The sequence below is a fragment of the Cornus florida genome, unplaced genomic scaffold, assembly GCF_030987335.1.
Source record: "Cornus florida cultivar Cherokee Brave unplaced genomic scaffold, ASM3098733v1 CherokeeBrave_3.0.0_Hap2_Chr10, whole genome shotgun sequence".
NCBI classification, from domain to species: domain Eukaryota; kingdom Viridiplantae; phylum Streptophyta; class Magnoliopsida; order Cornales; family Cornaceae; genus Cornus; species Cornus florida.
In genome coordinates, this window is record NW_026775580.1 from 58,412,910 (window position 1) to 58,425,754 (window position 12,845).

The window sequence follows — 12,845 nt, forward strand, 5'->3', positions numbered from 1 at the left end:
CGGAAGTTAATTAGGGCCTTTCTTCAAGTTCAGGACTCTTAAAAATGCATTTTCAGCAATGTCGTCATTTTTCAATTTTTTGGGCCGGGGGGTTTCGGGTGGGACCCGTACTCGGATTTTTTTTTGGCATCATGGCACTTTATATATTATTATTGGTGTACATTTATCTGGGTAGGTGCTTAGAAGTGCAATTGTGGCATGTATATACATATATATATATATATATATATATATATATATATATATATATAAACAAGAAGACAAATGGGATATTTTGGGTCAATGGGACCCACCTTGACTAAACCACCCACATATGAACCACAAGTCACCATTTTGGGTCATATTTCTTTACCATTTCTACCGAGACTTCATTCTCCCTATAAAATCAATTTCTCTCTCTAAAAACTTAAGCTTTAAGTTTAGATTTCATCTTCTTCTTGTGGAATTTGAGTTTTGCCATTGAAGGTAAAATTGTAGAGTTCGACGAGAGCTACAAAGTGATCGGAGCAGATTTCCAATTGGGTGATCTTGAGGATTTCAAAAAATTGGGGTTTTTTACATCTAAATAGGTAGAGTTGTTTAATTATCGAATTCCTTAAATTTGGTAGTTAATTGTATGTTTTTACCCCTTTTTAGCATGTTAATTTGATGCTTAAATTGAATGATTTGATTCTAGGCCATTGGCTTATGCATGAGTTCTGTCTAATTGATGTGTTTATATGTTAGTTTTGTGTATAAATTGTAAAGACATGCAATTAAATGGGCCATATGATGAATCATATATTTTTCTTATATGGTGGTGTTGATGTTTTTGGCTATATACATGCTCGATAATATTTTAATGTTTGAAGTATGCAATAAATGTGAATTAATCTCTTTGTGGTTGTATGATTGTCTATTGTGTTACGGAAGCATAATGAGTAGTGATTGATTCTGATTAAAGCGTTTCTATATGCATGGCACAAGGGTATCCATAGGCATTGAGTTGTATGGATGAGGGGCTTGTGTGTGGATATACGAAGGTGTGGATGTGATGTGTGGATATACGAGGGTGTGGGTGTGATATGTAGACATGTGAGTTGTGTGGGTGTGGTGTGGGGTTGCATTGGGCATTTCTTGCATTGCAAGTGTGTGTGGATGGTGATGATGATTAAATGAAAAAATGAAAATGTTGTATGTGAATCCCTCGCATGAGCCCCCTTGCTCTTTTTCCTTATTCATTATATGTAAGGCATGTGATTACTTACTTCTTCTTCTTCTTTTTTTTTTTTTTTTTTTTTTTTTTTTTTTTTTTTTTTTTTGCCATATTGTGTTAAGATGTATATTTTGTAAGGTCTTCTATCAAATGTTATGTAATAACCTTAAGGTTTACCTTGTAAATGCAACCTTATTCTTTGGGCATGTCAAAGCATGTATTTTGGAATATATATATATAATGATATAATTTAATCCCGCTATAATAAACAGATGTTATTTTATCAATATATATATATATGTTTATGGTTGTTTGGGACAGTGTTTGATCATATTAAAGGTTTCATTTGTTAACTATATGATATCAAGTTGTTTGGGCACTCAAACAATGAGAAAAGTTCATTTCTGGGCCATTTTTGTCACTTCCAGGCCTTGTCGACTGGCTGGCAAGGTCCACTAGCCGACTGAGGGCCAAAACAGAGAGTTACCAGGGCCAAAAACTTGTTTCGGCCGGCTGACGCCTTCAGTGCATCAGGATTTTTGACCCAACTTCAAATGATCGTATCTCCTTCATTTTAACTCTAAATTGGGTTAAATTTGAGTCCATTTTCAAGGGTTTTAAATTAGCATTCCAATGGTACAAACCTCACCTAAAAAATACCAATCGCAAAGGAAGTTGTAATTGTTTTAATGAGGACTACTTCGAGAATTTTCTAAACCAAAAAGGGGCATTTTTGTAAAAACATTGTACTTGCACCTAGAACCTCAGAGAATGTGTTTATAAGGCTATGAAGACTTACATAGACTTAATTTGACTCATTTAGAGTCAACTCACATTTTTTCTCTTACCTCAAAATGACCATTTTACCCTTGGTGTCTCCGGGTCGGCTTAGGACCCGGTTAGCGATCCGGACCTCCGAGTTTGGGTCGTTACAAATTGTACCTGAGAGAGAAAGGGTGGGACAACCCATTGATTATTAGAAATTAGGCTATCAACTCCGAAAATCTGTCAAGTTAAAGAATTTCTACATCATTGAGGTTGAACTGGTGAAGAATATGGCTATTTAGTAACCACTAATCCGCCACACCATAGTATCAGAGCCCTTTCTCACTCTATGTTTGATTATACCTCTGGCCATACCTCTCAGCTTCAGTATTATTCTCTATAAACCAGTACTCAGTGTAGAGGCTTTAGCAGTCCAAAAGCTCACAGCTTTGATCAAGTACCTATAAGTCCATGCTACCCAAAAGCTTTCCTTTTTTCTTATAAAATCTTCCAAATGTACTTCAAATTTGCAATGATATTTGACATTTCAAGGTTTGGGAAATCAATACCACCCAACATCCTAGGCGTGTATACCATATCCTAAATGAGGGTTGTTCACTATCCACACCTTGGTTAGAGTGTACCTGACATTAGCTAGTAGGTAAGGGAAGGACTTTCTTTGTAGCATTTGCAGAGGTGGCATGGTGTGACTGAACAAGTCCCAAAAACTTAGGAGGATTTAAATTTGAAGTTTCCAAATCACACTTTGAGCAGAGATGACCAGCACGTAAAAACCTCCTAGCACCTGAAACTCAATAACTAAGGCTAGAATGAGCGGAGAGGGTAAGGATTGAAGCCTTTTAACGAGCTCCACCAGCTCTAATATTTCCATATAAAAACCAACTACTTCTTTGATCTTTAATTGAGCATCGAAAAGCTCATCATCCTTACTCTGAAAGAGAGTCCTCAAACGTGCCACCTCTTCTATAAAATCAAGCTTTAAGGCGTCCATGATCTATGCATCAATACTCTCAGGGAGATACACCACCTCGTTGATAAACAGATTGTTAGGATTGAGAATTGTGTCCTTCTGAAGCGCATTTTTAACTTTTTGATGGTAAAACCAGTCACCGAAGATAGTCATGGGGCGAATTAAGTTGGAGGGTAAGGATTATCAAGATTGTGTACAGAGGAGACTTAAGTATTTTAGTTTAGGTGGTAATGGAGGTTTGAGAGGTAAAGGTGGCTTAGGGTGATGGGAAACAGGTATGTTGTGATGGTTAAGGATAATATGTGATGTTTGTGTGAATTTGGTAGGTGATTTAAGGAGTGATGATGGAAGCTTTAGGATGATACCATGAGAAGATGGGCCATTAAGATAAGAAAGGAGAGGCCGAGAGAGTGGTTTAGGAGAGGGTTTTTCGTAAAGGTCTCATGTTCTTTTAAGTACCTTTCTGTAAATGCCTTATCAACATGTAAAATTAATTGTTGTTTCCCTCAAATTATTGCATTTCTTCATTTAATCAGTTTTTTTTTTTTTTTTCTTTCAAAATTGCATATTTTTCTAAAAATCATTAAAACTTACCATAAGGGTAAAAAAACTTATTTTTCAATTTTTAAAATCTAAAATTATCGGTGGACAAAGGAGTTAAATATCGAATTACTTAACTCCAGATCCACTCAATAGGCAATGAAATGCCTAGGTGCATCATCATATTGGTTTCAAAACTCAAAAACCATTTTTCTAAAACTAATTGAAACTTTTTTGTGAAATTTCAAATGATGAAGACGCAAGGCTATTATATTAAAATATGCAATCGTGATGTTTTCATAAATGCTTTAGGTTCTTAACACATTCCCCTGGCAAAATCGAACCCCCAATCTCACGAATCTCAATAACGTATAGAGCCACTGTGAAAAGGGCCTTTCTAGAAAAGTCTTTTGAAAAATTATTTCAAAATTTACATTTTGTAAAGAATTTATTTTTACCCCAAGGGGTTGGTTTAAGTGGGTAAAAACTTAGTTCTTGTGCCTCAGGAAGTATTAGGTTTAAGGTTCGAATCCTATTGGTTGTAAACAATTCCTTTAGAGGGGGAGTGTAAATATCAATTAAACAATTCCTTTAGAGGGGGTGTGTAAATCTCAATTAAGGAAAGAAAAAAAGAATTTATTTTTAAAGTTAACATAACACACCTAAACCCAATGTTAGATGACTCTTTGAATCTCTGCACTAGGCTGTACTACATCTTAGTTTGTTGCATTAAGGTAATGTTTCAATTCTCATTTTTTCATTTCGAGACATTAAGGGTTTGTTTGGCAGTTGTTTCTGTTTCGGGTTTTTGCTTCTTCCAGTGTACTATAGCAAAGCAAAAGTATGAAATATGTTTGGTAACTTTTGCAGGCAATTTGAATAATACAAAAACGCTTCCGAAAAGAGGCCATATTGGTGCTTCTGGTTACTTTAGCACTGTAGCAAAAACATTGTTCAAAAAAAAAAACTCTAAAATGACTTTTTAACAAGCCATTTAATTTTTAAAACTTGTAACACTTTTTAACCAAATATGTTTTTATGTTTTTAATTCCAAAAATGTTAAAAAATAAAATACGTTACCAAACAAGCTTCTGAATAGTATTGAATACATTTCAAAGCAGAAACATTATCAATGTTTTGAATCAAAGTAAAAGCATAAAGCAACTGTAGTTACCAAATGAACCCTAAACTTCTCTTAAAAAAAACCTTCGAAACTGTGCATGTCAAAAACCTGGTGCGACACATAGGAATAATTGATATGGACACAGAACAAGAGTGTAACACGACAAGGACAATGATACAAATAGGGATACTTCAAGAAATAATAATATATATTATTATATTGAAAGAAAATAATTTTTACTTATTTTATTTAGATTATCATGATGAAATTACTAATTTAGAGCTAAGAGGTAGATAGACATTGTGTTTGTTTTCTAAAACTTTAAATTAATTAATTTTTATTAACATATAATATATTAAAACAGCACTAAAATTTCATTATTTTAAGAAAAATTATTACAAACTAACTTGTTATGAAAGTGTCCTAAATTTGTCTATCTCATGACCAGCCATTGAAAAAATATTCAAATTTAAAGACATTTCTAGTTGTGCTTGACATGAATCCTACCTTGTCTCTTCCGTGTTCATTCCACAAGCATGTGTGACATTGTCACAACACCTTAGAAAAAATGTATGTGCTTCCAAGTTTGTATCTTTTGACCTTTGATTTTCATTGTTTTACCATATATATTTCTACATTAGCAGGAGTTACATTCTATTTATTTATTTATTTTGAATAAATTATTAGTATTTAATCAGTTGATGATACTATATATATTATGACACTTTAAATACATTAAAGTATTTGTTGAGATTCCCATGCTAACTCAATCTATCATTATTTGGTGCAAAGGTAAAAGTATACACTAATTCAAATATGAGAACAATTACTACGTACAAAATAAGTTGGTTCAATCTAATGTTTATATCAGCATTCCCTTAGACAAAAGGGTATTATATATATATATTGTAACCAAGAATCAACGCACCTATTAACTACTTTCAAGTCTTGACTTACAATACAATCGCAAATAACATGCATCATCATTTACGTTCAAGCCTTCGCCTTGTCATGAGTCTCAAATCAAAGATGTAAGAGAAGTACTTCAAAACCTTGCACTCCTCCCCATCCTCCTAACGGCACTCTATTTATTGTTTATCGTTTACTTTGCAACAACAAAAGCCCACGTATGTATAAAGAATGACATTATATATAATATAGTTACTTTAGTATAATTACAATGTACTATAAAGTAACTGTTTCAAGTTCGACATTTACGGAAGAGATTTTTTATATGTGTTTTGATTCTTCCCTTTAAAATGAGCTGTTAATTATAAAAATGCCTCCATCAGCTTTTTATTTTTTTTAATGTTTTTTGATAGGTACATCCATCAGCATGTTGTGGTGATGACACACGTATACTCAATTTTTTTATTTATTCCAAGGAGAATCATGTGGCTTGCTAATTTAATATGCTGTAATCTAAATATGGATAGTGCCCTCCAGTCAAATTATTGGGACAGCTGAAAAGTTATCTACTTTGGGAATAAAAAATACTATACAGTAACTATTTTAGACAATTATTAGATTAAGATAGGATCAACTATCAAGAAAACAACTCTCATTAACTTTTTCCATTAACCAAGCAAAAAGCTATAAAGGACTTTTTTTTTTTTTTTTTTTTTTTTTTTGAAAGGTATCACAATTTTAACTATACGCCATCCCTCAATGGGGATTAAAATTTAAAACTAGCCAATGGTTGTAACTACATCCAAGGAGAAAATGAAATAAAGAAAAGGATTTTCCACTTAAAATCAACTGCCCAATTTAAAATGAAAAATAAAAGGGGGAAAATGAAAAAAAAAAAAAAAAAAAAGAAAAGAAAAGAAAAGGAAATAAAAGTCTCCACATAATATTACATAATAAGAAGGGATTTTCCACCAATATATATATATATATAATTTCTAAAAAAAAAGAATGAAGCAATGATAAGTGTTGCAACAACAGATTGTCACAACACTCATAATTTCTAAGAGCCTGTTTGGTACGCGTTTTGTTTTTGCAATTTTGTTTTACCCGCGACGAAATAAGTATTTTGTTGTAAAGTGTTTTGAATATTATTCGGAAACATGTTTAATAACGTCTATTTGTTACAAGATTTTTGGAACCAAAAATATGAAACATGTTTGGTAAAAAAGTGTTACAAGTTTGAAAAATACAATGGCTAATGTAAATATGTCATTTAAGATTTTTTCAACAAAAAAAAAAAAAAAAAAATTATTGTTCATCGCTACATATTACAGTACTAGTTGCTACGGTGCTGAAATATGTAAAAACACCAAATTGGTATTATGATTTTTGGCCACTATTCACGAAATGTTTCGGCACTGTGCAAAACAAAACGTGTTTTTTCACTATTCACTACTACAATTTCCAACAAATTAAAACACCAAAAACAAAATGCCTATCAATTAAAGAGGCTCTAAGGGAGACCATCAATTATGGTGGGGCCCACTATGAGTTTTGCGAGTCCGAATATTATTATTCATATTAAAATTGACAAAGATACACAAGTTTGTTGTGTCTGATGAAGACTTAAAAAAACTTCACAAGTTATCACCATGCCACTAGTGTGTTTGATATGCTCGATCTCTCCTCTTCAAGGAGAGGCTGAGGGTTTGAGCGGGTATGTTATGGGTATTGCGCATTTGATTTAACCTTGGAATGAAAGAAAAAAAATACCTATGGCAAAGAATAACATGTTCCACATTTAGGATCATATTTGGAGAAGGGAAAGACCAAAATAAACATGATTTGAAATTGTATGAAAAATATGACGTTCCATTTAACTGAAGTTATGGATATAGGTATACCAGTTTGATGAAAGAGCATTCTTATATATAACCTAAAATAAACTGATATTACTTCAAGTCTATATGGAATTAGGGATTAATTTTTGGAAATTAATTAACTTCATGAAATGGGACTAAAATATTATCAATTCCAAAGAAGTACGTACCCTCCTTGCTAGTTAATTTGTTGGTGTAGATGAAATATATGTTTGGAAGTGAAGATATATAGGAAGGAATATAAAATTCTTGAGATGTACTTAGAGAGGGTGAAATTCCCACAAATGTCAAACCCTTTGCAAAGGAAAGAAAAGAGGGATATCTTAAAAGCTCACTCCAAGGAATGGATGGAAATGGAGAGAGTGATGGATGGAAATGGAAAGGCACACGCATAAAGTCTTGCAGACCCCTATCTTAGAATAAGCATCATTATTACTATTAATTATCATCAATTTTTTCTCCTTGTATTTGCTAATATATGATTAGCCTTTGCTTACCAGTTACTTGCTAGTGTTAACTGTAAAATCTAATAGCTTTTCACCGAGCTAATTTACTAATATACAGGCAAGTTTAGCTAGACAAAACATCTCTCGGCTATTCAGCATTTCCAACACATCATACGAAAATGCCCCACGATGACATTGTACAGATTGTAGGAACTAATAAATAAGCACTAAATTTTGTTCCAATAAAGCATAAAATGGTAGATATTACACACACACATATGTATATACATACATACACATATATATACACATATGTATCTATATGTGCACTATTCTATTTCTACTTCATGATCCTTTCTTAAGTCAAGAATGTTGCATGACTGTTACGTAGGTGTGGCATACAACTAGCTGTACAATGATCTAATGTGCAGCAGATCGACTGAGCCAAATCATTACAAACTCATCTCTCACTCCACTTAGATCAAAACAATGTCCTTAACATCAAAAACCCCTAATTGTGCTCCTAATTAAGCCATTCCCACCTAAATTTTAAACTACACATTTTACAAGCATAACAAAATCCTAATTAAATCTAGCTACAACAATGAACAGAAACACACATGTTGATTAAAGATTTATAGCAAGGAATCACATTTTCACTAGATTCAACACTTATTGCACCTTAATCCCATGCACTGCAACTTCTCTATCTCACAAATAAATAAAAATTCACATACTTCATGCACAATAATGTCACATTTTTGTGCATAAAGCAAAAGGCATATATATGGAGCTAAATAGAGAAATAGCAATATGAGTAAACAATCTCATAAATCTATAGATACAAACATATGGCAAGCATTATTGGATAAAACTAAGTGAAAGCTTCAAATATGGAGATCGTAGAATTAAGAACCTGGTGCTCGAGAAATCATAGAGCTTGCTGGTGCTGGAGAAGATCATGACTCCTACTTCCGCGTCACACAGGATCGCTAGCTCCTTAGCTTTCTTCAACAATCCGTTCCTTCGCTTAGAGAAGGTGACTTGCCTGCTCGTCGAGTTGTCGATTCTCCTGATCACGATCTTTCCTCTCCCCATTCTTACCAGTACCAGATCGATCTGTAGAGAGAGAAACATTTATATATATATATATATATACACACACAAATATAGAGAGGACTAGTGAGAGAAAGTAATTAAAATTCGAAGAAATGATGAAGACATTGAAGATTGAATCGAAGTCAGAGAGAGAGTGTGAAGAAACTGATCGAGAGAACATAAAGGAAAATAAGAACTGTTTGGAGAGAGAGAAAATCGAAGAATTCTCCGTATTTGAATAAAGTAAGACATTGAAGACTGAATCGGAGTTCGAGAGAGATTGTCAAGAAAATGAGATAAAATAAAGGTGAATAGGGAGAATTGTTTGAGAGATAGAAAATCGAAGAATTTTCCGAGAAAAGAAACTTACTAGCTGGCGGAGGAGCTTTTTGATGGAGACAAAAGGACTGCGGAATCGACGTTTTTTTTTGGTCAGTTCTGAACTGATCATAAATCAGCTATATAAGGAAAGTGTATATATATGCATATAGAAATGAGGAACTAAATACCGCTAATCGTTCGGTGGACAAAACCACTAGTGGTTTTGTACTGTACTAATAGAGTTAGAGCAGTATTTAATTAATTATTGGCTAGTGTGCTGTTATTGTGCAGCCTACCATATGGATCGTCGACGCGTGGTTTTGAAATTCGGATATCCCACATTTTTTTTTAACAACTTAGCCCTTTTAGATGGAGGGACGATTTTACCCTTTTAGAGCGTTTTTGAAGACCAACTTCATCAGTCATTCTTTATTCTCGGACCCTTAGATTGGCTTGGTTTTGAAGATAATGAATTATTTTAGGGGCATTAGTCAGAAGACAAAAGCAAGAATAGAAGAGGATTTTTCCCTCTTCAAAGTTTGTTTATTGACCAAAGATTGTAATTCAATAATATTTTACTCCGCAAAAGGAAGGTTGAAGATCCAAGTCTTCATAAGAATAAAAGTGAATGTGTAAGTTATTTATCATAAAAAAAAATTGAGTTTATCTATTGCCAAATGACTTAGACATAGCTTAAAAATATATTCTTAATGCTACTATTCCACATAGTAAGCTCGTATATTTGTGCTTTATGATCGTGTTTTGCTTTTGCCCAACAATAATTATTATTACAAATTGACAAGTAGAGCAACCAATTCCTCGAGCCAAAGTGCGAGAAGAGATTGAATTTCTTCTTTACCAATAGGCTAGTGGTCTAACGGTATCAAACCCCTATTTCTTAAAAAGAGATTAGAGATTCGAACTTCAGTGGAAGCATGTGTGTGTGAGTACCAACTAAGAAGAAAAAAAAAAAAAAAAAAAAAAAAAAAAAAAAAAAAAAAAAAAAAATTCTTCTCTACCATATAAGACAAAAGACTGGCATACATACATTGCTTAGGATCCAATGAGTCATCTTTTCCCTTCACTCTTTTTCTTCATAGCCAAATTTTAAGTGCTAATTAAATTTTGTAAGTGACAACAGAATTAACACTTAATATGCTCACAGTTAAGTGTTGAATTAGATTGTCAATGGCTGAAATCTATTCTTGTGTTTTACCTCATTAGTCCTCATTTGATAGTAAACAAATTTAAAATTTTCTGATTGTTTAATTAAAATATAAATCTTGGTTATCACTTAGGAGAACAAAGTTACCGACGTAATAAAAAAACACTTGCAATGTCTAGACGAAGGGCTATTCTTGTCATTTTATGCCAAGAAACGGACATGTATGAAGAAAAAAAAAGGGTAATTTAGTCATTAAATCCCACACCTCGTAACACTGAAAGCGGTCGGCGACTATTAGTGGGAATCTGCCACATGTCAGTAGAGAACGTGGGGAATCGAGGCCACGTGTCAGTAGAGAACGTGGGGAATCGAGAGTAAATAATAGATGATCTGATAAAAGCCTTTCCTTTTTTGTTTTAGTTTTAAGGTTACCAATTTTGGAAATAAGATAGCTGCCTGCAAAAACCCAAATTTTGATGTCAAAATGTTTTTGTTTGTGTGGTCTCTTTTACAACAAGTTGGTACCTGGGTGCAAGTACCAAGTTCACAGTTGCCACTGTCATCCATCAGGCTCCCATCCATATTGATAAAATAATTAGACATATGACAGATATATATATACATTAATTAATTAAAATATATATATATATATCTATAGTTGAGGAACCTTACATATTATACCAGTATGTTACAAGATTTTTCATAACAAAGGATGAAAGGAAGATGACTTTTGGGAGGTTGAAATAAGCTAGAAATATATCACATTTCTTGTTAAAACTTTGGCATGGATGTAATAAGGGTCATAATTATTTATAATTAAGCACCAATACCTTATTTTACCAATGAGTAGTTTCTACATTTATATTGAATGGGTCGGATTAGTTTAGAGATAAGGTATTGAAATATTGTCACAGGAATACCTATCGAGAAATATAAATCGGGATGAAAGAATAGATAAGTTGTTAACTCTAGAGCATTGGATACTGGCTGAATGAAAAGGTATTGAAAAGTTATCACATGATTACCGATCAAAAAATAAAAATCGGGTGACATAATAGATCAAGTTGCTGACGTCAGAGCATCAGATGTTGACTGATTGGCAGAAAACGACAAATTGCAGGTAAACCATTCTATCAAACATTAACAAACATATTGACAACCAAATTAATATTAATTTTTTTTTTATGATTTGTTCCACTATTTGTTGGTGTTTATTTTTTAAAGTTTATAAAAGGACTAGATATGGGGAGGAGGGCCAAGAGGAATTTTTAGAAATGATGACTCAAATTTCAAAATAGAACATAACTAGAAATATGGACTGGAAAAAGAATTATTATTAGTTTTATACTTTTGATAAAGCATGCAAGTTGTCTAATGGATGCCATTATCCTAGGTCTCTAACAATGTCTACCACTAGTTAATTAAGAAATGTTTTATATTAACCAAGCCCTAATCATAATACTTAAATTCCTTTTTATCCCAAAGGTCCACACCACTTATCTTGATCACTCAATGTTCTTTTCTAACACTTTAAGTAATCATATCATCAAACATGTTAATCTTTGTTGATGATTTTTTCAGCTGATCAAATAAGAATTATGCCACTTACCACAATTAGTCAATGACCAATGCCCTATGCTCTGACAGGTGGCACGTGTCATGAATTGGATCGAAAATATACAATATATCTTAGAAAATTTGAACAAAAATAGTACTTGTAATGAGAGAGGCGACATATTATTAAAGTTGAAATTATAATGTAGCATCATGATTATGAAGTTTTTGAGCATGGAATTTCAGTAAATCATTTATTAAATTTTCGAATAGAGAAAAAATTGAAAGTATAGAACTAGTTCAGGCTATGGCTTGTGCCCTTTGCCCTTTGCCCTTTGGGCTTGATTGTACACTACAGTTCTTTACATAATTGTGCAGTTCTTTATCGGTACACTTACATGTGACTAAACACACTGATAGTAGTAGTACTCCCAATATATTGCTTCATGCATGAGAATATTTTAATAAAAACTTTATTTATTGTAGTTATTAATGCATTTTATTAACTATTTTGTTAGTGTATTTTATTACATATTATTACCTATATTATGTTAGATATGTTATGTTAGAAATTTGTGTAAATATAACTTGCATGCAACGTGTTTATATATATCACTCTAGACTGCAACATGTGAATGTTAATTATATGTTGTTGCAATGAGATTATACCAGAGTCATAAACGTTAAAACATGCCACTTGTAGGCCAAATAATTGTAGATTTTTTTGCCCTTGTAGATCATTACATTGGCGTCATATAATTTATAATTTCGAATTAAATATCTTTTAGGGTTAATTTAATAAATAAAAAAACACTTTAACAAGCCTTATTTATTAGAATGTAATTAACACTTAAAAAT

At 32.6% G+C, this 12,845-nt stretch overlaps 1 pseudogene; it reads right to left on the reverse strand.

Annotated features, from left to right (window-relative positions):
• The window catches only part of LOC132278844 (MADS-box transcription factor 23-like), a 44,007-nt pseudogene extending 35,060 nt beyond the window's left edge, over positions 1-8,947 (reverse strand).
• Positions 8,948-12,845: the final 3,898 nt, after the last annotated feature.